This window comes from Emydura macquarii, unplaced genomic scaffold (genome assembly GCF_026122565.2).
Source record: "Emydura macquarii macquarii isolate MOO-44397 ecotype Brisbane River unplaced genomic scaffold, CSIRO-AGI_Emac_v2 contig_1230, whole genome shotgun sequence".
In the NCBI taxonomy this organism is placed as follows: domain Eukaryota; kingdom Metazoa; phylum Chordata; order Testudines; family Chelidae; genus Emydura; species Emydura macquarii.
The window spans coordinates 21,057,350-21,081,298 of record NW_027131367.1 but is presented as its reverse complement, the minus strand read 5'-3'; the positions used below and the strand labels follow the sequence as shown (position 1 = coordinate 21,081,298).

Sequence of the window (23,949 nt, the reverse complement as noted above, 5' to 3'; positions counted from 1 at the left end):
CATTGGGAGAATGGATTCCCTTTAGTGGGCCATCAGCACACGTCTGGCTGGTCCTTTGTTGTAACTGAAAGATTGGCTGTGGGAGTTCCCAACGCACAAAGTGTTTCAGTAAGCCACACATAGTAAAACTGCATAACTTCAGACACAATGATAACACGCACAATCCCACAGGATATTAATGCTCCGCAGATCAGGACTTTTAAACTGATACCTCACAAGGCATGCTTTGTACAAAGTATATCATGATGGTATCACAGTGGTGACTATGGGGACCCCAGGGTGCTACTGAGCAGTACGGAGTGTCTCACACACACATCTTCTATACAATGTATTGCACCTATTTTAGCAGAGCAGAGGCAAAAGCAGTGGGCTTTGTTCTGTGAAAAAAATATTTCCAATGGTTTTGATTATTTTTCTGTAGTAAAAAAACAGAATGAGTCCTCCTCAGAGGGGCTGTCTGTCCGGCAAAGCGCAGCCCCACATCCATGCTACACATGCTCTGTTCAACACAGTTTAGCACGACTGCTTGCATGGTGTAATCTGCATGCACTATGCTGCTGAATAGCTCCATGATTATACTGAGAACACATCTACAAGAGGTATATCATGGCAGCTGACTCCTGATTCTATTAACTCTATGCCATTAAAACCCAGCTAGCGGCTAACCTACCACCACTGTTATCTGATCAGCATGCTGCGATATCATCACTAGCCCCTTCCTCAATAGCAGGCATGTCCCTAGCTCCTGTGGTCCACCTACCATGCTGCCTGATTTGCTGGCTAACCCCCCACCGCCAAATTGCAGGTAAAATTCAGTTCAGTCCTCTGCAGCTGTCTGCTACCGTACCCCTCCGCTCTGACAAAGTGGCATTTTAAAGAAAAAATTCCCAACCAGCTCCACCCATTGTTCCATACCCTGGCAAACCGTGCCCTCCTACCCCATCAACCCACTAGCTCTGTACCCCGAGCCCCCTGCCACCATGCCCCGAGTAACCTGCTGCTCTCATACCCTACCTTCCACTGCCTGATACTCCAGATAACTTGCTGACTCCTTAGCCCAGCCAAGCAACTTCCCCCATCCTCCAACTAACTCACTGTTCCCAGATTCCAGCTAACCCACTGCTCAGACCTCAATGGACTGAAAGCCTTTCTATTCTGACTAGCCTGCTATGTCCAGTCCCCAGCTAACCATCTGTCTCTGTACCACAACGACTCTTCTAGCATTGCTAATTTATGCCTTGATAAGCCATCTCATCTGTTCCCTCTATATCTTGGATGATTGTGCTAAACCCACGGCATTCATACTGCATGAACTAACTGCCTTCATTGATACCTAGATCACTAACCCAGCTGCCACTCCTTGGGAAACATAGCTAACTGGATAACTGCATAACCCAGCGAACTCACTGTTTCCATAACTCCAGCAAACCGTCTCCAGAACCCAGCTACCCCACTACCTAACAGAGTACATCAAGAAGGCTGAAGTGTTTAATGCCCATTTTGCTTCCGTCTCCACTAAAAAAGTTAATTTCTTAGGGTCACACTGACCATATGTTTGCCATAATTAATATGAACAACAAGAGGGGAAGGAAAGGGAAAGAACAGGTTAAAGAATATTTAGTTAAGTTAAAGGTATTCAGGGCGGCAGGGCCTCATGAAATTTAGCCTAGCCAGGGTATTTAAGGAACCAGCTGAAGCAATCTTGGAACCTTTAGTAATTATCTTTGAAAATTCTTGGAGGACAGGTAAGGTCCCAGAGGACGGAGAAGGGCAAACATAGTACTTATCTTTAAAAGGGGAACAAAGAGGACCTGGGGGATTATAGACCAGTCAGCCTAACTCTAACACCTGGAAAGATACCAGAACAGATTATTAAACAATCAGTTTGTAAGCACCTAGCTGATAATAGGGTGATAAGGCATAGCCAGAATAGATTTGTTAAGAACGAAGCCTGCCAAACCAACCTAATTTGTTTCTTTGACAGGGGTACTGGCCAAATGGATGGAGGCAAGCTATAGATGTGACGTATCTTGATTTCAGTAGGACACAGTCCCATGTGACAGTCTCATACGCAAACTAGGGAAATGGGGTCTTTCTAGAGGAAATAACCATAAGGTGGGTGCAGAAATGGTTGAAAGACTGTACTCAAAGAGTAGTTATCAGTGGTTCCCTGTCAAACTGGGAGGATGTATCTAGTGGGGGGGTCCCACAGGGGTCTGTCCTGAGCATGGTGCTATTCAACATTTTCATTTTCAATGACGTGGATAATTGAGTGGAAAGTACGTTTATAAAACATGTAGATGACATCAAGCTGGGAGGGGTTGCAAGCACTTTGGAGGGCAGGATTAGAATCAAAACAACCTTGACAAATTGGAGAATTCATCTGAAATCAATAAGATGAAATTGAGTAAAAACAAGTGCAAAGTACTACACTTGAGAATGAAAAATTCAATGCACAGCTGGAAACTGGGGAGTAACTGGCTAGGTGGTAGTACTGCTGAAAAGGGTCTGGGGTTATAATGGATCACAAATTGAATATGAGTCAACAAAGTGGTGCAGTTACAAAAAGAGTATCATTCTGTGGTGTATAACAGAAGTGGTGAATGTAAGACATGGGAGATAATTGTCCCACTCTACTCGGCACTGGTGGGGCCTCAGCTGGAGTACTGTGTCCAGTTTTGGGTGCCGCACTTTAGGAAGGATGTGGAGAAATTGTAGTCCAGAGGAGAGGAACAAAAATAATAATAGGTTAAAAAAAAACCTGACTTATGAGGAAAGATTAAAAACCTGGGCATGTTTTGTGTTCAGGAAAGACGACTGAGGTGGGGACCCAATCATAGTCTTCAAATATGTTAAGGGCCGTTCTGAAGAGGACAGTGGTCAATTGTTCTCCATGTCCCCTGTGGGTAGGACAAGAAATAATTGTCTCAATCTGGAGGAAGAGAGATTGAGGTAAGATATTAGTAAGGCTACGAGTCGGTCCTGGATTCCACGATTTTACATGACCTCTGTGACTGCAGCCCCAGGTGGCAGGGCTCTGCTCTCAGCCCCTTGTGATGGGTCTTGGGCTTTAGTCCTGGGTGGCAGGGCTTGGGCTTCTGAGATGTATTGTTTATTGCCCGCATCCTGTCCATTACTTCTATTAAAAATACCGGCGACATTCCTAGCTATTAGGAATAGCTTTCTAACAATGGAGGTGGGCAAGCTCTGGTATAGGTTTCCAAGGGAGGTTGTGAAGGACAGGTTGGGCAAACACTTGTGAGGGATGTTCTAGGTTTATTTGATCCTGCCTCAGCGTGGGAGAAAAGGACTAGATGACCGCCTGAGATCCCTTCCAGTCCTACATTTCTCCTGTATAAACCCAGGTAACCTGGTACCTAGGCACCTTGGCTAATGCGCTGCCTCCATATTCTGTTCTATTCTGTGCAGTATCTTATTCTTCAAAACGGTAATTTCCAAGAGCATTCCCCAGTGCATTAAACAACATGATTAGCGCCTTTCCTGTGTGCTTCATTCTGTCTCTCATCTTCTCCCCAAGGGAGAATTATGTGTGCAGCAGAGGGTTGGTTTGTTTGGTAGGGTTTTGTTTTTGAAATGTGCCTGGCACTTGAGGGGGGATGGACCTGGATTTCTGGGGGAGTTTGATCCACAGCCTGGGACAAGTCCCTGCGAAAGCTCTGTCTCCTGCACAGATGAGCTGTAGCCTGATGGGAGGAAGGTCCATTGTGCCAGAGAAGCAGAGATGTTGACTGCAGTCCTCATCCTGGAGCTTTCTGCTCTTTTAGATACACTGGGACCAGAAACTTGAGCAGGCTGGGTGTTCTGTGGGAAGCCCATGCTGAGAACGGAGGACAGATGCAATGTCCTTGAGGTACCCTGTATTGCCAAGGAGACATGCTGCATTCTGTACTAGCTACACTGGCTCACCTGCTTCTTCCATAACTCAGCTAACTAACTGCCCCTTGTATAGGCGAGGTCATGCCTTGTGCACTACAGACAGAAGGTGTCGGGGCTGCATCTCAGCATGAAAAGAGGTGTCGGGCTAAGCCCAGGCACGCCCAGTTCTGCTGCTAACTCACTGCATCTTTACAGCTCCCTGCATACCCTGCTGGCCTCCAAACCCCAGCCACACACCATGGACATAACCCTGGCTAACTCAATGACTTTACAACCCAGCCAACTGGCTACCTCTGTTCTCCAGTAAAACTGCTTCCTCCATAACCAGAGGAGCCAACTCACTGCATATTAACCCGCATAATTTCCTGCTACCTACCCCCCATAAGCAGGGGCCTCCAACTATGTTAGAACCTGATGCTTTCACACGCTTGTTAACCTGCTTCTTCTAAACCCTCAGCTGAGCCAGAGTCCCCAGGTCCTGATTAACCCACTGCTTGCATAGCTCAGAAAACCTCTTCATCCAATGACTTGGCTAACCTGAAGCCCCATGTTCCTGGTTACATTCTTGCCTCCATAACTCAGCCAACTGTATACCCCAGCTAAGCCTCTGCCTCCATAACATAAAAACATAAGAATGGCCATGCTGGGTCAGACCAATGGTCCATCTAGCCCAGGTTGCTGTTTTCCGACAGTGACCAATACCAGGTGCTTCAGAGGGAATGAACAGAACAGGGAATCATCAAGTGATCCATCCCGTCGCCCATTCCCAGCTTCTGGCAAACCGCAATCCCTGCCCATCTGACGAATAGCCATTGATGGACCTATCCTCCATGAACTGAGCTAGTTCTTTTTTTAACCCCGTTATAGTCTTGGCCTTCACAACATCCTCTGGCAAGGACATCCACAGTTTGACTGTGTTGTGTGAAGAAATACTTCCTTTTGTTCGTTTTAAAGCTGATGCCTGTTAATTTCATTCCGTGATCCCTAGTTCTTGTGTTAGGAGAAGGAGTAAATAATGCTTCCTTATTTACGTGCTCCACACTAGTCATGATTTTATAGCCTTCTATCACACCGCTCCTTAGTCTTCTCTTTTCCAAGCTGAAAAATCCGTCTTACTCATCTCCCCTCATATGAAAGGTTTTTCCATACCCCTAATCATTTTTGTTGCCTTTTTCTGTACCTTTTCCAATTCCAGTAGCTCTTGTTTGAGATGGGGCGACCAGATCTGCAGTATTCAAGATGTGGGTGTACCATGGATTTCTAGAGAGGCAATATGATATTTTCTGTCATTTTATCTATCCCTTTCCTAATGATTCCCAACATTCTGTTTGCTTTTTTGACTGCCAGTGCATATTGAGTGGATGTTTTCAGATAACTGTCTACAGGGACTCCAAGATCTTTTTCTTAAGTGGTAACAGCTAATTTAGACCCCATCATTTTATATGTATAGTTGGGATTATGTTTTCCAATGTGCATTACTTTGAATTTATCAACATTGAATTTCATCTGCTATTTTGTTGCCCAGTCACCCAGTTTTGTGAGATCCTTTTGTAACGCTTCACAGTCTGCTTTGTACTTAATTAACCCTCGGCCTCTATTACCCCAGCTACGCCTCTGTCTCCACAACCTCAGCCGATCCCCCACTTCCATAACCCCAGATGACCCTCCACCTCCATAACCCAGCTAACTCTTTAGAGGGGATCTGAAAAATTTTCAGATTTTCAACAACAACAAAAAATCAACACAAATTTCTGTTTTGTTGGAAAGTCATTTTTCAGCTAAAAAATTTTGGACCAAAAATGTTCAGCTAGTGCTAATAATTCTGTTAGAGACCAAGCAAATAATGCCCGGCTTCCCCTAACTGGGATCAGCACCAAGACATGTCTCACTCAGGAGGCCTCTGCCCAGGTTCTCACACACCTGCAGCTGATTGCACAAGGAACTTGAGACATCAGTGAAACAAATACATGCCTCCAGGTGATAATCGGAGCAGCGATCCAATGCAAATAAGGCCACTCCCAAAAGAACTGCCGAAGGAAATAGATCTATTGGGCTACTGCATGGCAAAGCAGATCGACCCAGGGCCATTAGAGGTGCTAATGGCCTGTGGTGCTGAGCATGGCAGCTAGAGAGAGACAGAGCAAGCGGAGAAGGAACTGTTGTTTTTCCTGGCTGTTCCCATCTGGATGAGTGAACTTACCAGGAACGCAGACTCCATCTCTTTCTGAGTAATCATGTGTAAATGACGTCAGACGTGACCCTCCTGGCTAGGCGTTGGCCTCTTCAGGCAGGGCACACATACAACCGAAGGGCTGCCCTTGTAGGTCAGATTCAGCCCAAGGGATTCATCCAAACATGTCACAGAACTCTGCTCAGGACGTGACAGATAATGGATCTGTGGACAGTCACCCCCCAAGCTGGACACTGCCAGCCCTGACGCTATGGAGTTACTGGAGCAGCTCTGAGCTCTGGCAGGCCTTGGGAATGCACCACCTGTGTGTGTTAAGCAAGGGCATTTGTAAACAAGTGTGGCTAAGTGGGGCCTCTGACTTAGCAGCAGGTAAGAACCAAATTAGCCGGAGCACAGGCTTTGCCATGCTGGGAGCATAGGTGGACGGGCTGCACTTCGCACTGCAGATGGCAGGCCTGCTAACTAGAAATCCTGGCTGCAGGCGGAACGTCCTCCGCAAATCAGGTCAGCGCTTCTCCACCGAGGCAGAACTAGAACAGCGAGTGTGGTCTGCCCGACGCCTAGTTTGGCTGATTCCTGCCTGTTGGCCTACAGAGTCCTGGGCCAGGTTCTCATGGCTGGTGTGTTGGCGTGGTAAGAAGCAGGGGCGTTAGGACCCAGCCAGAGCAGAAGGGCAATCGTCAAAGAAAGAGAAGAGCAGAGATGGGAACAGGCAGGCTAATGCTCTTGGCATTCATAGCTTTTCACCTCCTTTGAGTGATCAGCTGCAGCTCTTGGGGTTAGAGACAGGCACAGTACAGTGCCTGGGAATGGGGAGCTGGGCTCTGGGCCAATGTTGACACCGGCTCCCAGATGACTACAGCCACACAGTAGCCTCCCTGCAATCCTGCTCCCCTCCCTCCCCCTCCCCCCGTGTGGGAGATTCTGCCCATCCCCCAGGCATTTGTTAATGGCATTCAGAGTATCTTTCTCCATAGCTGTACAGAGCTCCGAGGCCTCTGGCTCCTGCCAGACCCAGGAGGAGCTAAGCCAGGTGTCGCTGTCACAGTCCCTACCCTGTATGGCTGTGCACTCTCATGAGAGCATCAATCGGTGCAGGAATCCCAGCCCCCGCCCAGCCTTGCCCCGGGAGACAGAGCGCAGCAGAGCCTTGCGGACAGATTATCGCTCTGGAGTTTGGTTTGTCAGAGCGTGTCACAATCCCAGAAACCTGGCAGGCTGCAGAGCTGAGATAAGCCTGGGCTGCTCCCTTAGGTGCTGGGCGGGAGCTCGGTACGCCGGTGGCTGTTTGCAGACATCAGGAATCGCCAGGCCTGCGGGAGGGAGGGAGGGAGGGAGACAGACCCGTGAGCAGGGCAGATGCACTGCAGCACCCCTCTGACGTTGCGCTGCTGAGCATGTGCAATGAGCATGAGCATCACAGCGTGATGTCCCTGTTCATGGCCCCCATCCCTAATAGCTGCCTCCCAGCAATGACCCTGCTGTCACCTGAGCAGCGCTAGCATGTGACTGAAAGCTCTGTCTTGCGATGCTAGGGAATGGTGTCTCAGCGGTTAGAGCCCTCACCTAGGGCCCCGAGGGCTCACCTTCAATTTCCTGCTCTGTCCCAGACACCCTGGGTCACTTTGGGCCAGTCACAGTTTCTCTGGGACCCAGTTCCTCTCTGCAGAGTGGGGTTGAGGCAGGATACCCAGGCTGCTGTGGAGCGAATGCACTAACCATCCAGAGGAGGTGGTATTCGTACCTTAGAACTGGTCATGCCCTCAGGATTAGGCAGGAGACCTGCCACAGGACCAGGGCCGGGTGGGACACCTCCACCGGTACTAGCTGGGGCCCACGCCGTCTGGGTGAGGGACAGACTGGTAAGGACAAGGAACGATGGGGGACACGCCTGCAGGCTACAGGAAGGCTCACAAAGGGTTAACTCAGCACTGGCTCCTTGTGTAGCCCTTACCACTCAGAGTCCTAGATAATATTCCTGAACGCTGGGTTCATGTCCTGAGAACCGGCCAAGCCTTGTCTCTTTCCAAACACACCAAGCCTGTGTCCTGGGCTGGCTCGCAGGAAGAGGAGCCCACCAGGCGATGGGGAAAACTGCTGTCACTCCGATAAGTAGCCAAAACATTCGCAGCGGGCCAGGATGGAGCAGGATTTCCACATAGCTCCAGGTTCAAACAGAGCGTGACTCTGAGGATCAAAGCTCCCCAGAGCCACGTGAGCGTTTACCTTTGTGGAGTGGGGGGAAGAGTCTCTTTACCGCCTCATCGTCTCTCGTGCTCTTGCTGGTGTGTCCTCAGAGCTGAAAGGATTGCATTAGTGCATGCAGGAGGGCGATGGCTGTAATGAAGGATATCTCAGAGCAGGAATGCGAGGCCCAGGGAAAGCATGGCCATTCCTACACCTAGGGACTGTGAGGATCTAAAAATGACAAACGTGCTAATGGAAGCTGTGCTCTTCTTATGACCAGGGCAGTGACTGACAGGAGAGGCATGCGTGGGACGCACTAGGGGTGGGGTGCAGGATTGTGCTGCCCAGTGGGCTCCTAAAGGGATGCTCCTTTCAGTCTGAGTTTTCCATTGTCTTTTGCTCAGAGCCCATTTTATTCCTTTTCCTGGATCTGGAGTCTAATAATTCAGCACCCAGGGTCACAGATATGAAAGCGTCCAATTGCCTGAGGTTCTGTGTGGCCCAGTGGGTAGGGCCTTGGCATGGGACTCCAGGGATCTGGGCTCTGTTACTGACCTGCTGTCCCATCTCCTACTCCCCCCCCCACCTCCCGTGTCTGTAGTGTCTGTTCAGAGTCCAAGCTCAGTGGGGCAGGGGCCATCTCTTCCAAGGGGCATGGGGACACTGCCCGGCATGCCGGGGTCCTGTGCTGGAGGAGCCTCCAGAGGCTGCTGCAGTGGGAATGCAAATGGCACCATGCCAGGGGAAAGCAGAGCGAGCTCATGACTGGCAGCACCTCGGTAAGGACCCGGCCCTGCGCCGCGGTAGGCGTGCAGCACCGTGCTCTCTCCGCGAGGCACTGGCCAGGCCGGGGAGTCGGCCAGGATGTCAGATGCTTCAGCCAGCTGGCCAATCTGAGCCTTCTGATTGGCTGTCCCACTTGCCCATCTCCTGGAGCTGAGCAACTGGGCGGAGCCTCTGTGGGGGAGGGGGCGGAGCTACAGAGCCCAGCAGCCACGTGTGGCCTTGCCCCCTTCTCCCCCTCTCTCTGGGAGCAACCAGGATGGGACTGTTCCTCTGCCCCTCCCCCCTCCTTTCAGCTCCTGCCTTGGCCAGGGCAGAGGGGGGGATCCAGGGATCCTGGATCCCCTCCATCTGGAACAGAGAGAGGGGACCCCTCTGCAACCCCCAGCCCTGGGAGGGGGAAGAGCCCTGGGAGGAGTAGAGAGGGGTGGGGGGGCAGCATTCACTGCTGGGCAGGGGACGGGCAGTGTGGGGTGAGAGCTCCTGCCCAGTGCAGTGGGGGCGCTGGCAGCACTGATTGTCACCCCCACGGGGAGGGCAGGGGGGTGCACCCAGCACCCAACAGAACAAACACACAGCACCAGCGCTTCGACAAAGTGTCGTTATTCAGGGGGAAAGGGTCTGGCTCAGGAGGTTGGCAGGGCTGACACCTCCAGCTCCCCGGAGAGCTTGCGGTGAGCTGCAGCTGAGTCAGGAGGAACCAGGCTGGGTATGAGAGGATGCTTGGGCCAGGCTCCAAGAGGCGCTTTAGAGACGCCATCGACACCCCTGGCGATGCAGAAAACAATGGCTGTCTGGCCTAGGAACACTGTCATAGGGGAATCCCAGGAGCCAGGGAGTGTGGAAAATCAGGGGAAATGGTCCCCCAAAAAAAGAAAAAGAGAAGGGAAGGCCAAGTCAACCGTCCAAGGGAAGGATGAGTCTAAAGGACAAGGCCAGGGTCAGGAGAAAGCGGCAGAGCGCACTACAGCAGAGCCAGCCAGGTCTGAGCAGGGGAATCCCTAGCTGGCTTGGAGATACAGGCTGTCATCCCACCCTCCAGATAAAGGGGCATGTTGGGCCACCTCAGGCTTTTAGGCTATGATTTTCAGAGGAGCCAAAGGGAGTTAGACACCCAGCTCCCAAGGGGTTCCACTGGGATTTCGGTGCCCCTCCCCCATAGGCCCCTTTGAGAAAGCCCCTGCAATATTAACACGCGTCAGAAGCTGGGATTAGCAAAAAGTGTCATGGGCCCGATTCAGGAAGCGTGTTTCCGAAGCTACGAGAGCAGGGGGACGGGTGTGCTGGGAGGCACTTTCTTAGAGGCTTTCTGTGTCATGCGTGGGTCTGTGACTGAGGCTAATCTTGGCGTGGCCCTCACGCGAGCAGGAGGATTCGGTACAGCAGAATGACTGGGAGCGGTACGTCAAGCCCAGCAGATCTCACCTCCCCTTCTGAACAGAACAAGGCACAAGGCTGAGAGTGCTAATTAAACAATATCTCCCATGCAGGCAGGCCGAATGGGTGACATTTACCACTTGCTGGCTGTGAATATCCAGCCACAAGCCAGCATTTCTAATCAGTGATTATGGGGAAAATTATCTTCCCTGCCATTATAAATGATGGTTTGTTTGTCTGTGCGGCGTTAGTAGGTGAAATCACACTGGGGTGCCTGGCAGAGGACCCGGACCCCGTGCTGAATGGAACAGAGGGCGGGATTGCATTGGCATCATGCTGGAGACGTAGCAGCAGGCTAGCAAAGAGGACCCAGCACATGCGGGAGATGCAGGTTAGGCTACATTTTGGACTCCACCTTCCCACGTCCCAGAGCTCTGTGGGACTAGGAGTAAAGTGGGTGGGTCAGATGCGGAGAGCAGTGGAGTGTGTATGCGATGAACGAGCCTCTTGCTCTCAGAAGAGGCAGCCTGTCCAAGCTGCAGAGGGAAACGGGGGGAGCTCTGCTGTGGAGGAGAAACTGAGTTAGTCCTTTTGCTCCTGGTTCCCCACAACTCCCGTTGTGCTGCGTGATCACGCTCCATTCCCTTGGAATCATGGCAATGGCCAGGGCCACCTGGGACACTCAGTGACCCAGCAGGGGACTTTGCCCAGACATAGCCGGAGTGCTTGGTGGCCCAGCCAGGAGGCTCTGCCCAGACGTAGCTGGGCTGCTCTGCCTGGATGTAAGGACCATCCGACAGCGGGAACATCCAGCAGCACAGCGTGTGAGCTTCGTGCATGGAGAGCCTAACAGTGTGGCCGGGTGTTCTCCTCAGGCAGCTGCGTAATGACAGGTGGATCCAAAGCCCCTGGAGAAATGCGGGGAAGTCCAGAAAGGTGCACGTGTCCTATGATGCAATTCCCTGGGACAGCTTCCTTCTAACTCCAGGGAGGGAAACCAGGCAGCCAATAATAAACACGGGGAAATATCGCCGCAGTCCGAGCTCGGAGAGACCTTTGCACTTGGGTAGCACCTTGACTCAGGGCGTGTCAGAGCTCACAGACCACGAGCTTTCTCCAAGGGGGAGCTGGGAACAGGCTCCCCTTCAGCTCCCGCAAACCCGGGCTGGTAAGCCCTGCCAGTGAATTATACAGCACACACAGGCGGACTGGCCCTAGGGCAGCTCTGGCAAATGCCAGAAGGGCCAGTGCACTCAAGGGCTGGTGGGCTGGTCGGCCCGCCGCGCAAGCCTTTCATCAGGCCCTCCAGCTGGGCCTTGCTGAGTGCAGAATCCGCTCCCCTCTACCTGCTTACCCTACCCTACCCTACCCCCTGCCCCATGGGCCCAGCGGTGCCCTGGCCAGTGTGCTTTCAATGCCAGTCTGTCACTGACAGCACACGCAGCCCACGAGGGAACCAGCACCAAGTTTTGATTATTGTTTCTTCCTTAAGCTCCAGGGGCAACAAAGTCAAGCAGCAGATGGGTGGAGGCCCCTCCCTGCTGGCTGGGTCAGCCTTTTCCCTGGCTTGCTTTCCTCCCTGGGTTCTCCGGCTGGTGAGCCAATCACCTCCTTTGCTTGGCAGGCTCCCGACAGGTGTAGGTGATCCTTTCTGCCCTTTCAGACCCAATCCCTGGGTGAGGTCGCTGGGCAGGCTGCTGGTCTCCACAGGGCTCTATTTGTAGCAGCTAACAGCACCGTCACAGGAACCAGTTCCCAAAGGAGCTAATGACTGGGGGGGAGCTCACCCTTTGCCCCAGCAGCTGTGCTTGACGTGGAAGGTGTCCAGTTCTCCTGCAGGGGCTCAGGAGTGTGAGTACCAACCCCACGGCCAAGGGGTAAGAAGCAGGGCACAAACCCCACATTGGTTGTGAGTTCTCTACCTAGATTTCACCACCTACTAATCAAGTGTAAAGTCTGCAGGCACTGTGTTTGTTCTGTCGGGTGTGTTTGTTCTGCTACGGGGAGGGCAGCGGGGTTCTGTTTGTTTGAGCCACAGACAGTCCCCTTGGGTATTCCAATCTGTGTCACCACCTGTGAGCCTGTCCTTGTGATAGATGGTCCCTTACACCAAAGATCACAGCGATATTCAGCTTATTCCCAGTACCAAAAGACCAGGCACTTACCCAAGTCAGTTACTCCTTAGATCTCACACTAAAGACAATGCTTGTAGTTGTTATGGGACTGGCTAGCTAAAGATTTATTAGCTAGGAAAAGGAAATGAGAGTAATTTACAAGGTTAAACAAGGTAAACATATATACACACACAAATGAGTTCCAATCTTTGTTTCAAAATGTAATAGAAGCCTCTGTAATAAACAAGCTGTATATATCTCATAGGGCTAAGCCATGAGTGCAAGCAGCATAAAAGATATACAGTTCCTCCTTGTGAGAGCTTTTTATTCCTTCCCCCCCTTCGCCTTCAAGCTGCAAATTCAGCTGTTGGGAAGAATTCAGCTGCACATGCCCTCTTCATGGGGTGGGCAAAGCAATCAATAAAGACTTTTGTCCCCTGATGTTCCACAACAGTTCATCTGGGTGTTGATAGGCCTCCTTTGCCGGGTATTTTGCACTGGTTAATGCTTCTCTCCTGTCTGCTGATTTATAGTCACAGAGCAAACACGTAAATACTACCTTACAGTAGAGGATGCAGATATTATAAGTGAGATGCAGGCAGCAACTTACAAGCATTGTATTAAGTCTAAACACATTCTTATCCTTCTAATACCTATTTTAACAATACCAACATGCCGGTGAGCCAACTGTGTGTTTGTCAGTGCTCAGCTGTGACTCCGGACCTTGTCTTGAGCTGGCACCTGCTCTGCCAGCATCACAGAAGGGAAAGGAATGAACGAGACTAGTTTCTACCCTGTGGGCCAGCGTTGGAGACGGAGGGATTGTGCACTAATATTTTTCCACCTTTTTCCCTCTAGGGAACTGTGGGAGGAGGCAGCATATCCACCTGCCTGCGGGGAGGGGGAGGTGTCCCAGAGTCCCATGGATCTGCGCTGCCTTGTGCTCACTGGCTGGCTGCCACACCTACCCAGGAGGTGTGAAATTGCTCACACTATCTGAAATAACTGTCACTTGGTGAAACTGCTCCTTCAGGAGGGTCTAGGGATTAAACTGAACAGTGAAATGGGCCGGGTCAGCCAAGGAGCCATTTCCCCCCGCTGGGACAAGGAGGTCTGCTTTCATTTCATTGCACTAAGATTCAGGGCCTGATTCTGATTTCAGGGTGACTCAGTTATGCCTGGGGAGCACCGTGATCCAGGTTTCTTGCTCCCCAGGCCACAAATGTGTTTCCAGCCCAGTTATTGGCCAAACCCAAAACACAGCCCCAGAGCACAGAAATTCACACCGATAAAAGTAAAGCAGTGGGAAGGGGATTGGAAGAGCTGCAGCCAACAGAGCACAGCTCTACACCCTGCAATTCCCAGGTTTCCTTTAGAAGCAGCTTTTGCCATTTGGTGCACCAATGTTGGTGCACAGGGTGGAAATTAGTCTCTTACATTCCTCTCTGTCATTTGCTGCCGCTCTCATCTGCTCATTCGGATTCAGACCAACAGGGCTGCGTTCCTGGCTCTGAGTTCTTCTTAAGGTTTCTCTTGGGTGCCTCGTTTCCTCACACCACTTGGTTTCTACTTGACACCTTCATGTGGGAGTGTGTGTGTTGGCATCTGGGGTGTGTACCCCAAACATACCCAGTGCATCCTTCTGATTCCAGTGGAAACAAGCTGCTGGTTGGTAATTTCTCAGATCTCTTCATTGGGGATGGTCTTTCCAGCCAGTGCCCAGAATCGTTCAAAGGCACTTGTTTTCTGTCTAGCATTTTCTCGTAGCTCTCCAGCTCTTGCAGATGAATGGTAGCACTGAGATTAGGTTTGCACTGAAAATTCTCAGTTCTGTTCTGATGCTGTATATCTTTGCTTCTCGTATGTTGTTAAGTTTCATAAATGCTGTGGAGGCCTTTTCTCTCCTTGGGGTCACTTCTTTCTTGCAGGCTCCGCTGGCCAATACAGTGCTGCCCAGGGAGATGAACTGTTCTACTTTCTTGCTATGTTTGCCTTCTAACGTGATGTTGTTACTGCTTGATGTCTGGGTTTCAAGGATGTCTGTTTTAGCATCACAAATGTTGAGCCCTGCTTGGCATGCTGTTTTTGCCAGATTGTCCATCTTTGTTTGTCTCTTTTCGGGGGTGTCACTCAGAAGTGCAATAAAACCAGCAACAGCTAGGTCTTCTCAGCATTTGCCATCTCCTCATGTGATACCAGTGTTTGTGTTGCTAATACACTTCTTCATGATCCCATCTGTGGCAACGCCAAACAACAGTGGAGATCAAATGCAGCCCTGTTTCACACCAGTGTCCACGTTAAACCATTCTGTTGTCTGGTTGGCCACCCTCCCAGAGCCCTTTGCAGCTGTGTACACGGCCTTGATGATGTCGATGACTTTAGCTGGGATTCTGTAGGACCGAGGAATATCCCACAATGTATGGCAGTGCAGGCTGTCAAATGCTTTTTGGAAGTCAATGACATTGATGAGCTTGCCATTCTAAACATTCTTCTATGATGGTCCTTAGTGTGCATATCTGGTCTACACAGGATCTCTTGGGCCTGACGCCAGCCTGATCTTCTCTAAGCTTTGCATCCACTGCTGTTTATTTGGGAAGAAAGCAAAGCATAGCAGCTTCTGCTTTACTCTGTGTGGAGGGGAAGAGGGGGAGGCAGGGTGATCGGGGAGACGTGCATTAGAGTTGGTGTTGTCACCTCTGAATGCAGGAGACTGGGTTGATCAGTTTATGGTGCTAATGTGCGTGGAGCTTCCATTTAAACCAGTTACCAACCTCCCTGGGACGTAAATGAGAGCAGAACTGAAGCCTTTAAAATTCACTGAGTCTCAGCTCCCAGCTCCTGTGTTCTCTACACTTCCCAGGCCGAGGTGTGGCTGTGTGAGCACAATTTTGCCCTTAGTCTGATGAATTGGAGGGGTGCCCCAAAAGTCATTCAGCAGCCAGTCTTGCGTGATCTAGCGGGCTGAGCTCAGGGCTGGGAGTCAGGAATCCTTGGGGTTTGGGTCTCTGAAAGGTTCTCTCCTGGGATGAGTGAAGTGAGGGAATCCCGGGAGGAGGCGCTGCTGGCAGACTGGCTGGTATATAAAGAAGTCATATGTTGTACGTTGGCTTTATCTGGGGCAGCGTGACTAATTAGACTCTGATCAGCCTCCCAGATCTCTCTCAGCTGCACGGCACGGCTGGCTATGGGACACTGGAGATAGATGTATCTGACACTGGAGACACGTGGCTGGCTGCGCAGACCATGACTGCATGTGTCTGGAGCAGAGCAGGTGGCTATTTTAGAGTGACAGAGACTATTTCAGAGACGTTTGAGACCTTTAGCTCCTGCATCCAACCTGCAGCTCCCTCTGAGGCAGGCGGGGTGAGTCAGGAACAGCTCTGCGAGGGAAGTTTCACGAAGACCTTCATTGTGCTGGGTCTCTGCACTGGGGCAGGCAGGGGCTTGCCTTAGCGACGCCCTCTCACGGTCCCCAAGAAGAGCGGGACGCTGCACTGGCTTGGGTCTTTGTCCTGGCAGAAGGGCTGGTGGATGCCAGGCCAGGGGAAGGCTGGGGAAGGCAGCTGCCTCGCCCTCATCTCATTGGCTGTAGGAAGAAATGGAAGGCTGCTGCTGGCCAGCTAGGCTAGGCCGGTTGGAGATGCTGGCGAGGCATGGAGGAGCTGTCCAGACAAAGGCCGTGCTAACCCCGGCTGCCCTGCTGTGTCCTGACAAGACATGGCACATTGACAGCGCAGGTTCTTCCATGATGGCACTTATCTCCAGCCCGCTTTTTTCTACCCTCTCTCACCAAGCAGCCTGTGCTCCGGGGCAGGCCGGCTGCTTGCCAGGTGGCACTGGAGGGGGCGTGGAGAAATATGGCTCACAAGACAGCAAAATCCACCCGCCCGGTCCCCTCCAAGTGCTGCCAGGTCCCGGCTATAGAAATTTTGCATATCGCTTACAGCAAGGAGCAGTACTCACTGCTTTCCTTCCAAAGGCAACGTCTCCATCACTGGAGTTATTCTTCGTGATCGCTCGGTGACTAGCGCTGCTGTTAAAGAGGCAACGAGAAGAGGAATTGTTCAAGGCACTTGACAGCAAGAGCATGAAACTGGGGCTTGCTGTCCTCCCATAATGTGCTTATTGCAAAGCTAATCTGGTTGGGGACGGGCTGGTTTTCCCTCCCTCGCTCTCCAGGGCAGGCATCAGGGCTGTGAGGAGGCGATCTGGGGGCCCACTGATCTCTTGTTCTGACAGTCTGACTCCAGAAGCCCATGTCAAGGAGAACCCAGGGTAACATGGGTGGGTCACATTGGTATCTGTGGCAGGAATTTGGCTTTGCCAGCAATTACATACATAAATCATTTGCAACCTATTTTTGTCACTCTAACCAAGTGCCTTGGAGAGCAGATTTCTAAGGGCTGGCTCACAGGAGCTCAGTCTGCAATGGCCGGTTGTGGATGTAGCCAGGGCATAGGAACCGGCAGTGCATGTGCAGTCAGGTTACGTCTGTTTTCCACTTTGTGTTTATATGTGGCCCATATGGCAGTCGGACTGTACACAAACCATAGTGATCGAGGGACTGCTACGCTGCTTGCAATGGCCACAGGCACAGTAGAGACAGAGTTCATGCTCCTAAACACAGACTCCTGCCACCGGAGCTGAAGGAGAATCTCTGTTAGCTGTACTGGGTCAATGACACATAGCCAAAGAGTCCTGATTCCATCCAGCAGAGGGCAATGGCGACTCAGGTCAGTATGTCGCAGACATTGAGATTTGAGGGAATGCTGTAGGAAACAGCTCAGGGCATGCTTGGAAGGGCTGCAGAGCTACAGAAAATGCATTAGATGCTTTGAAATATGGATGCCGCTCTGTAATCCATGATCTGGGGAGGAGGTGAGCAGCCCTCAGTGCTGAAAGAGCAGATTCAGGACTACTTAGAGAAGCCGGACATACACAAGTCCATGGGGCTGGATGCAATGCATCCGAGGGTGCTGAGGGAGTTGGCTGATGTGATTGCAGAACCATTGGCCATTATCTTTGAAAACTCGTGGTGATCAGGGGAGGTCCTGGACGATTGGAAAAAGGCAAATCTAGTGCCCATCTTCAAAAAAGAGAAGGAGGAAGATCTGGGGAACTAGAAACCGGTCAGCCTCACCTCAGTCCTCAGAAAAATCATGGAGCAGATCCACAAGGAATCCATTTTGAAGCAGTTGGAAGAGAGAAAGGTGATCAGGAACAGTCAGCATGGATTCACCAAGGGCAGGTCATTCCTGATTAACCTGACTGCCTTCTATGATGAGATGACTGGCTCTGTGGATGTGGGGAAAATGGTGGACATGATATATCGCAAAGCTTTTGATACAGTCTCCCACAGTATTCTTATCATCAAGTTAAAGAAGTATGGGTTGGATGAATGGACTATAAAATGGATAGAGAACTGGCTAGATCATCGAGCTCAATGGGTAGTGCTCAATGGCTCGATGTCTAGCTGGCAGCTGGTCACAAGCAGAGTTGCCCCAGGCTTGGCTCTGGAGCCGGTTTTATTCAACATGTTCATTAATGATCTGGAGGATGGGGTGGATTGCACCCTCAGCAAGTTTGCAGATGACACTAAACTGGAGGGAGTGGTAGATATGCTGGAGGATAGGGATAGGATACAGAGTGACTTAGACAAATTGGAGGATTGGGCCAAAAAAAAATCTGATGAGATTCAACAAGGACAAGTGCAGAGTCCTATACTTAGGATGGAAGAATCCCATGGACTGCTATAGACTGGGGACCGACTGCTAGGCAGAAAGGACCTGAGGGTTAAAGTGCACAAGAAGCAGTGTGCCCTTGTTGCCAAGAAGGCTAATAGCATATTGGGCTGCATTAGTAGTAGCATTGCCAGCAGATCGAGGGAAGTGATTATTCCCCACTATTCGGCACTGGTGAGGCCGCATTTGGAGTATTGTGTCCAGTTTTGGGGCCCCCACTACAACAAGGATGTGGACAAGTTGGAGAGAGTCCAGCACAGGGCTGGATGAGGGGACTGGAGCACAAGACTTATGAGGAGAGGCTGAGGGAACTGGGCTTGTTTAGTCTGCAGAAGAGAAGAGTGAGGGGGATTTGATAGCAGCCTTTAACTACCTGAAAGGGGGTTCCAAGGAGGATGGGGCTAGGCTGTTCTCAGTGGTGGCAGATGACAGAACAAGGAGCAATGGTCTCAAGTTGCAGTGGGGGAGGTCTAGGTGGGATATTAGGAAAACGTTTTGCACTAGGAGGGTGGTGAAGCACTGAAATGGGTTACCTAGGGAGGTGGGGGAATCTCCATCCTTAGAGGTTTTTAAGGCCTGGCTTGACAAAGCCCTGGCTGGGATGATTTAGCTGAGGTTAGTCCTGCTTTGAACCGGGAGTTGGACTAGATACCTCCTGAGGTCCCTTCCAACCCTAATCATTTATGATTCTCTGATTCTCTGATCTGCAAAGGCTGGCCCTTCCCCCGCTGGGCCCTGGGTTGTTCTGTGGGGTAAGTCCTCGGCAAGTCCTGCTTCCAGAATCAGAAGCAACGGCAGGGCGTTTTCTGCCAGCTCCTCTCCTTCCTGTCTCCTGTGAGGCAGGACACGGGGCAGAGCGCAGGAGGGGCTAACCAGTGCCAAGCCTGCGAGAGAAGGTGCAGGGCAGAGCGTGCAAAGGCTGGGACTGTGAAACGTGCAGCGCCTGCACCCCAAACTCCAGCCTTTGAAGGTGAATGCAGGAGGGGCAGGAGCAGGGAGCTGCCTACTCTGGGGCAGAGCCAATAATGCCCTGAATCCTGGGCCAGGGCGGGGGCTCAGGCACACAGTAATGCATTGCAGCCCACGGGTAGGAGAGAGAGACCTTTTAGCCCCTCTCCCCCTCCCGTCCCCGCCTCCCCCCCATGCCACAGGAGCCGCTCAGCACTGCAGTTTGGGACAGGAGCACTTCACTTAGGGCTGGTCTGTATGTACCATGAGGCGCTGCTGTAGCGCTTCAGTGAGTTCACTGCTGCGCTGACGGGCGGGGTTCTCCTGTCGCCGTTGGTAACCCACCTCCCCTCCAGACAGTAGCTAGGTCGACAGGTTTCTTCCGTCCACCTGGCGCTGTCTAGATGGGGACTTAGCTCAGTTTAACTGTGCCACTGCCCCGCTGGCAGGGCCTGCTCTGGGTGCCAGAGAGCTGGCCAAGCACTGTGTTGTCAATACTCTCAGGGAAGGATTCAGCCCCTCGTCTTGTGACAGGATGGATCGGGGCCCCTCCAGCAGTTATTTGTGGGTGTTGACCCAATGACCTGTGCAGTGGTGCAGCCTAGTGAGCAGAACACTGTGTCTCAGGCGTCCTGGGTGGTGGGGTCATGTTCCTGCTCTGTGCCTCAGTTTCCCCCTCTGTAACATGCACTGAATCCGAGCCTCCTTTGTGAAGCGCTCCGAGCTCTGCTGCTGAGAAGGGCTGGCGCAGAGCTAGGGATTATGATGTGACCCTGATCAGGCGATACGAGGCTCGCAAACATTTGCTTCACCTGTTCCGTGCTCAGTTGTGTGATTGGTCACCCAAGTCACCTGCCGTTGTTTCTGCCCTTCGCGTGGATGCCTGAAACAGTTTAAAGAAGGGAACGTGAATCACATGTTTCCAGCGTGGCTTTCTGGACAAATGGTCATCTGTGCAGAAATCCAGGAAATCCGGTGAGCAGCGGCCATTTGGACCCTGGGGAATGAAGAATAATACGGCCCCCAGGATCCGAACATGGGGCTTCCCTCCACTCACGAGTGCCCACGAGGTGTTTTACTGATCACCCAGCTCTAATGATGGCCCCAGGCCCCAGGCACGGGGTAACCAGCCTTCACCCCCGGAGATTCATCGGGCTGTGAAAACCGCTCTGAACGCCCAGGCTCTTACGCTCCCCAGGACCCACTAACCGAATGGCTGGTTTGACTTTCAGCCGCCGATCTCGTTTTGAGCTGCTGTTGCGGGGCCTTGTCCGTTGCCCGCAGTTCCCAAGGGCTGAGTTCCCCCTGGGCAGCTCAGTGTTGAGCATTTGCTGGGCGTAACTGTGTAGCTGCTTGGGAAAAGCATCCCAGCTACGTGGCGAGGGCGTCTCTTCCTCGCACGCTGCTGCAGAGGGGAATTTGCGCTCGTCTAGACGTCCCCACTGGGACATGTTCCTGCCTGGCCAAGCTGCGAGTATTCACGCTCCGGCTGCTTCAGAGAGCCAGTTGTGCTCCCCGGAGCGTATCCCTTCACCTGGCATGTCATAGAATCATAGAATCATAGAATATTAGAGTTGGAAGGGACCTCAGGAGGTCATCTAGTCCAACCCCCTGCTCAAAGCAGGACTAACCTCTGCTATATCATCCCAACCAGGGCTTTGTCAAGCCGCAGCTTAAAAACCTCTAAGGATGGAGATTCCACCACCTCCCTAGGTAACCCATTCCAGTGCTTCACCACCCTCCTAGTAAAAAACTTTTTCCTAATGTCCAACCTAGACCTCCCTCCCTGCAACTTGAGACCGTTGCTCCTTGTTCTGTCATCTGCCACCACCGAGAACAGCCTAGCCCCATCCTCCCTAGAACCCCCTTTCAGGTAGTTAAAGGCCGCTATCAAATCCCCCCTCACTCTTCTCTTTTGCAGACTAAACAAGCCCAGTTCCCTCAGCCTCTCCTCATAAGTCCTGTGCTCCAGCCCCCTAATCATTTTTGTTGCCCTCCGTTGGACTCTCTCCAACTTGTCCACATCCTTTTTGTATTGGGGGGCCCAAAACTGGACACAATATTCTAAATGCGGCCTCACCAATGCCGAATAGAGGGGAATAATCACTTCCCGTGACCTGCTAGCAATGCCCCTCCTAATGCAGCCCAATATGCCATTGGCCTTCTTGCCAACCAGGGCACACTGCTGACTCATATCCAGCTTTTTATCCACCGTTACCCCCAGGTCCTTTTCTGCAGAGCTGCTGCCCAGCTCGTCGGTCCCCAGTCTATGTCCCCGGTCTGGCTCCTCTCCTTCATGGGGGTTCATGCTCACGGTGTACTCACATGCCGGCATCCCACGGGCAGCAGTGCCTACGTGCTTTGATGAGACAAGGCCTCTGCAAACCCATCTCAGCGATCTAGATACCGTGCAGCAAGCCCTGGCGAGCCCTTGGGTGTGGCCGATGCTTATCGTGGCTTCCCAGCGAGCATGCAGCCCACGGCGAAGGGCTGGGCTGAAACAAAGGGGCAGCGACCCAGCAGGAGTCACTCCAGCACCTGGGGTCCATTTCAGGTGGAAGGGCAGTTCCTCTCTGCCCTGGCAGCATGGAGCTGGCCACGCTTCCTGACAGAGCCACCGGCGCGGCCCTTTCTAGCTCTGTGACCCTCCCTGGCCCCCAAGACCAGGCTACCTCCGCTTCCGGGATCACGGGTTTACACCTGTCAGCTGTGTCACCTGTTGGGTGGCTGCTCCCACCCTTCCTGCGGACTCCGCTGTCTTCGCCGTGAGACAGACCGTGCTGCACCGGCCTGCCCCACGCTGCAGGGTGCTGTACAGCAGTTGGCGGGGATCCCAGCGGCTGAGAACAATTCTGTGCCCCTGGGCTGGATGGCATGGAGGTCAGAGGGCTGGTACTGCACGTGCCGCTCGGCCATCCACCCCAGGCTGGCACATGTCTCTGGAGGGGCTTCTGGAGCCGGGGTCTGAGTTCCCGGGCCCACACTGGCGGCGCACTGACAGCCACGCCGTGCTATGAGCACGGGAAAACCCGCCCCTGCTCTCCCCACCTGCCTTTCGGGGCAGCTATACAGAGCCAGCCCAGTCCAGCGGGGTCTGGGGCCAGAGTCCCTCTGGCTGGCCCTGACATGGCCCTGTGCTCAGTCCAGGCACAGCTAGCCAATCCCCTGCCCAGCCCCCGCCAGGACTTGCGACTCTCTAGTCCATGGCTCTAATGCAACTGGGGAGAGTCGCCCAGGGACACAGGGCAGTGTCAGGACAGCCCCTGAGCCATAAACCTGTGGCCGTCAGAGGTTGCCTGTGCTGGGGACATCAGCGGCGTCTCCCGACTGAGGCGCACGTCAGCTTCCCCTGGGTGTTGATTTGCTCGAGATGCTGGGGCATATCTCCTGCAGCAGGGGATGGTTATCCAGGCTTCCCTGACACACTCCCCTAAGTCAGGGCCTTTATTTGTACCAGTTGGAAGCAGAGTTAGCGTTTCACCAAGCGGTGACTCCTGCCACTTCTACCTCATTTGTGGCTTCAGGTTTTTCTTCCGTCTAAAAGGATTTACTGAAACAATTCCTGGCCTCTGAGCCTGAGCTGGCAGCCCACGCTCCCTGCGGGACAGATCAGTCAGATGCCACCGGCCACCCAGGCTGAGTGAGCGCCGGCTTTCTGCAGCTCTGACATGGGCAGTCCCTGCCTTCCCCCACACCGCCACTAGCCCCTTTCCTCAGGCGGGGCAGGGTGTGCTGCAGTCAGCTCAAGCTGCAGGCTCTCGGGCTGACCACGGCCCTGGTTTGTTTGCCGCACTCAGCAATTCCCCACGGTTGCTTTTACTGGCTGCTTTGACAGCCTCCTTCGCACCCAGGTCATAACTAACCAACAGCACGTCTCTAGGATACAGTTAACCCGGCCTGTGCCCCAGGGAAGGGAAGCTAGACGGAGTTTGCATAGCTTTGGATTTTGGAAGCTGCTCATTGCTTATTTCATCTGATTCTCCTTCCTGGACGAAGGTGGATCCCAGCCAGAACCCGGGATCCAAACACCTCCAGGGCTTCAGTGGATTCCGATCTGGATCCAAGCTTGGCAGGCTGGGCCAGCACTGGCTCCCAGGAGCCGTGTTCTGGAGACAGCGCAGCACCCGTCTCCACTGCGCCCCGGGAGAGACCGCGGTAGGAGCAGAGGGACAGGCCAGGCTCTGCGCAAGAGAGCGGAAGATTAGTGCAGAGAGGGGCTGGATCCTGGCAGGGCCCTGCCTTTCTAGCCTGTGGCCTTCGCGATGGCAAAGCCGGAGTCTTCCTTGCGAAGGGCCGAGCAAGGGAAGTGGCTCCCTCAACGGGGCATTGGGGATTCCGGTGTGTGTGAACAGGGCTGGTACCAGGCAAGGAGCAGGAGGCCTGTGAAAGGACGGATGCCACCAGGATGAGCGAGACTCCATCCGGGGCAGCAGAGCGAGAAGGGGGCCGTGGCCAGCTTTACAGACGGTGTGGGATCCTTGAAGCAGCTGAATAGCTCGATTCCCTCACTCTGTGGGAATCTGTGGGTCTGGAGCGCTTCCACCGAGGTAATGGGCTCACTCATCCATCCCTGGTGGAACCTCCTTGAAGTGAATGGAGTTGCACCAGGGATGGGTCCACCCCAGTGGAGTTACTCTAATGAATGACGAGGCCCAAAGTGGCTAAGGCCTGGGGCTGGGCGGCACAGGACACGGGGTCTCCCGAGAGCCGG

The 23,949-nt window shown here is 52.7% G+C and overlaps 1 protein-coding gene and 1 long non-coding RNA gene across 2 annotated transcripts in view; both read left to right on the top strand.

The window, feature by feature from the left end:
- The window catches only part of SHISA6 (shisa family member 6), a 329,086-nt gene that overhangs the window by 230,853 nt on the left and 74,284 nt on the right, over nt 1-23,949 (top strand). The gene's annotated exons all lie outside the window — the stretch shown is intronic.
- LOC137152795 (uncharacterized) lies at nt 12,178-13,600 on the top strand. Its single transcript, XR_010919607.1, has 2 exons — nt 12,178-12,312; nt 13,408-13,600. It is a non-coding gene; the product is annotated as an uncharacterized lncRNA (long non-coding RNA).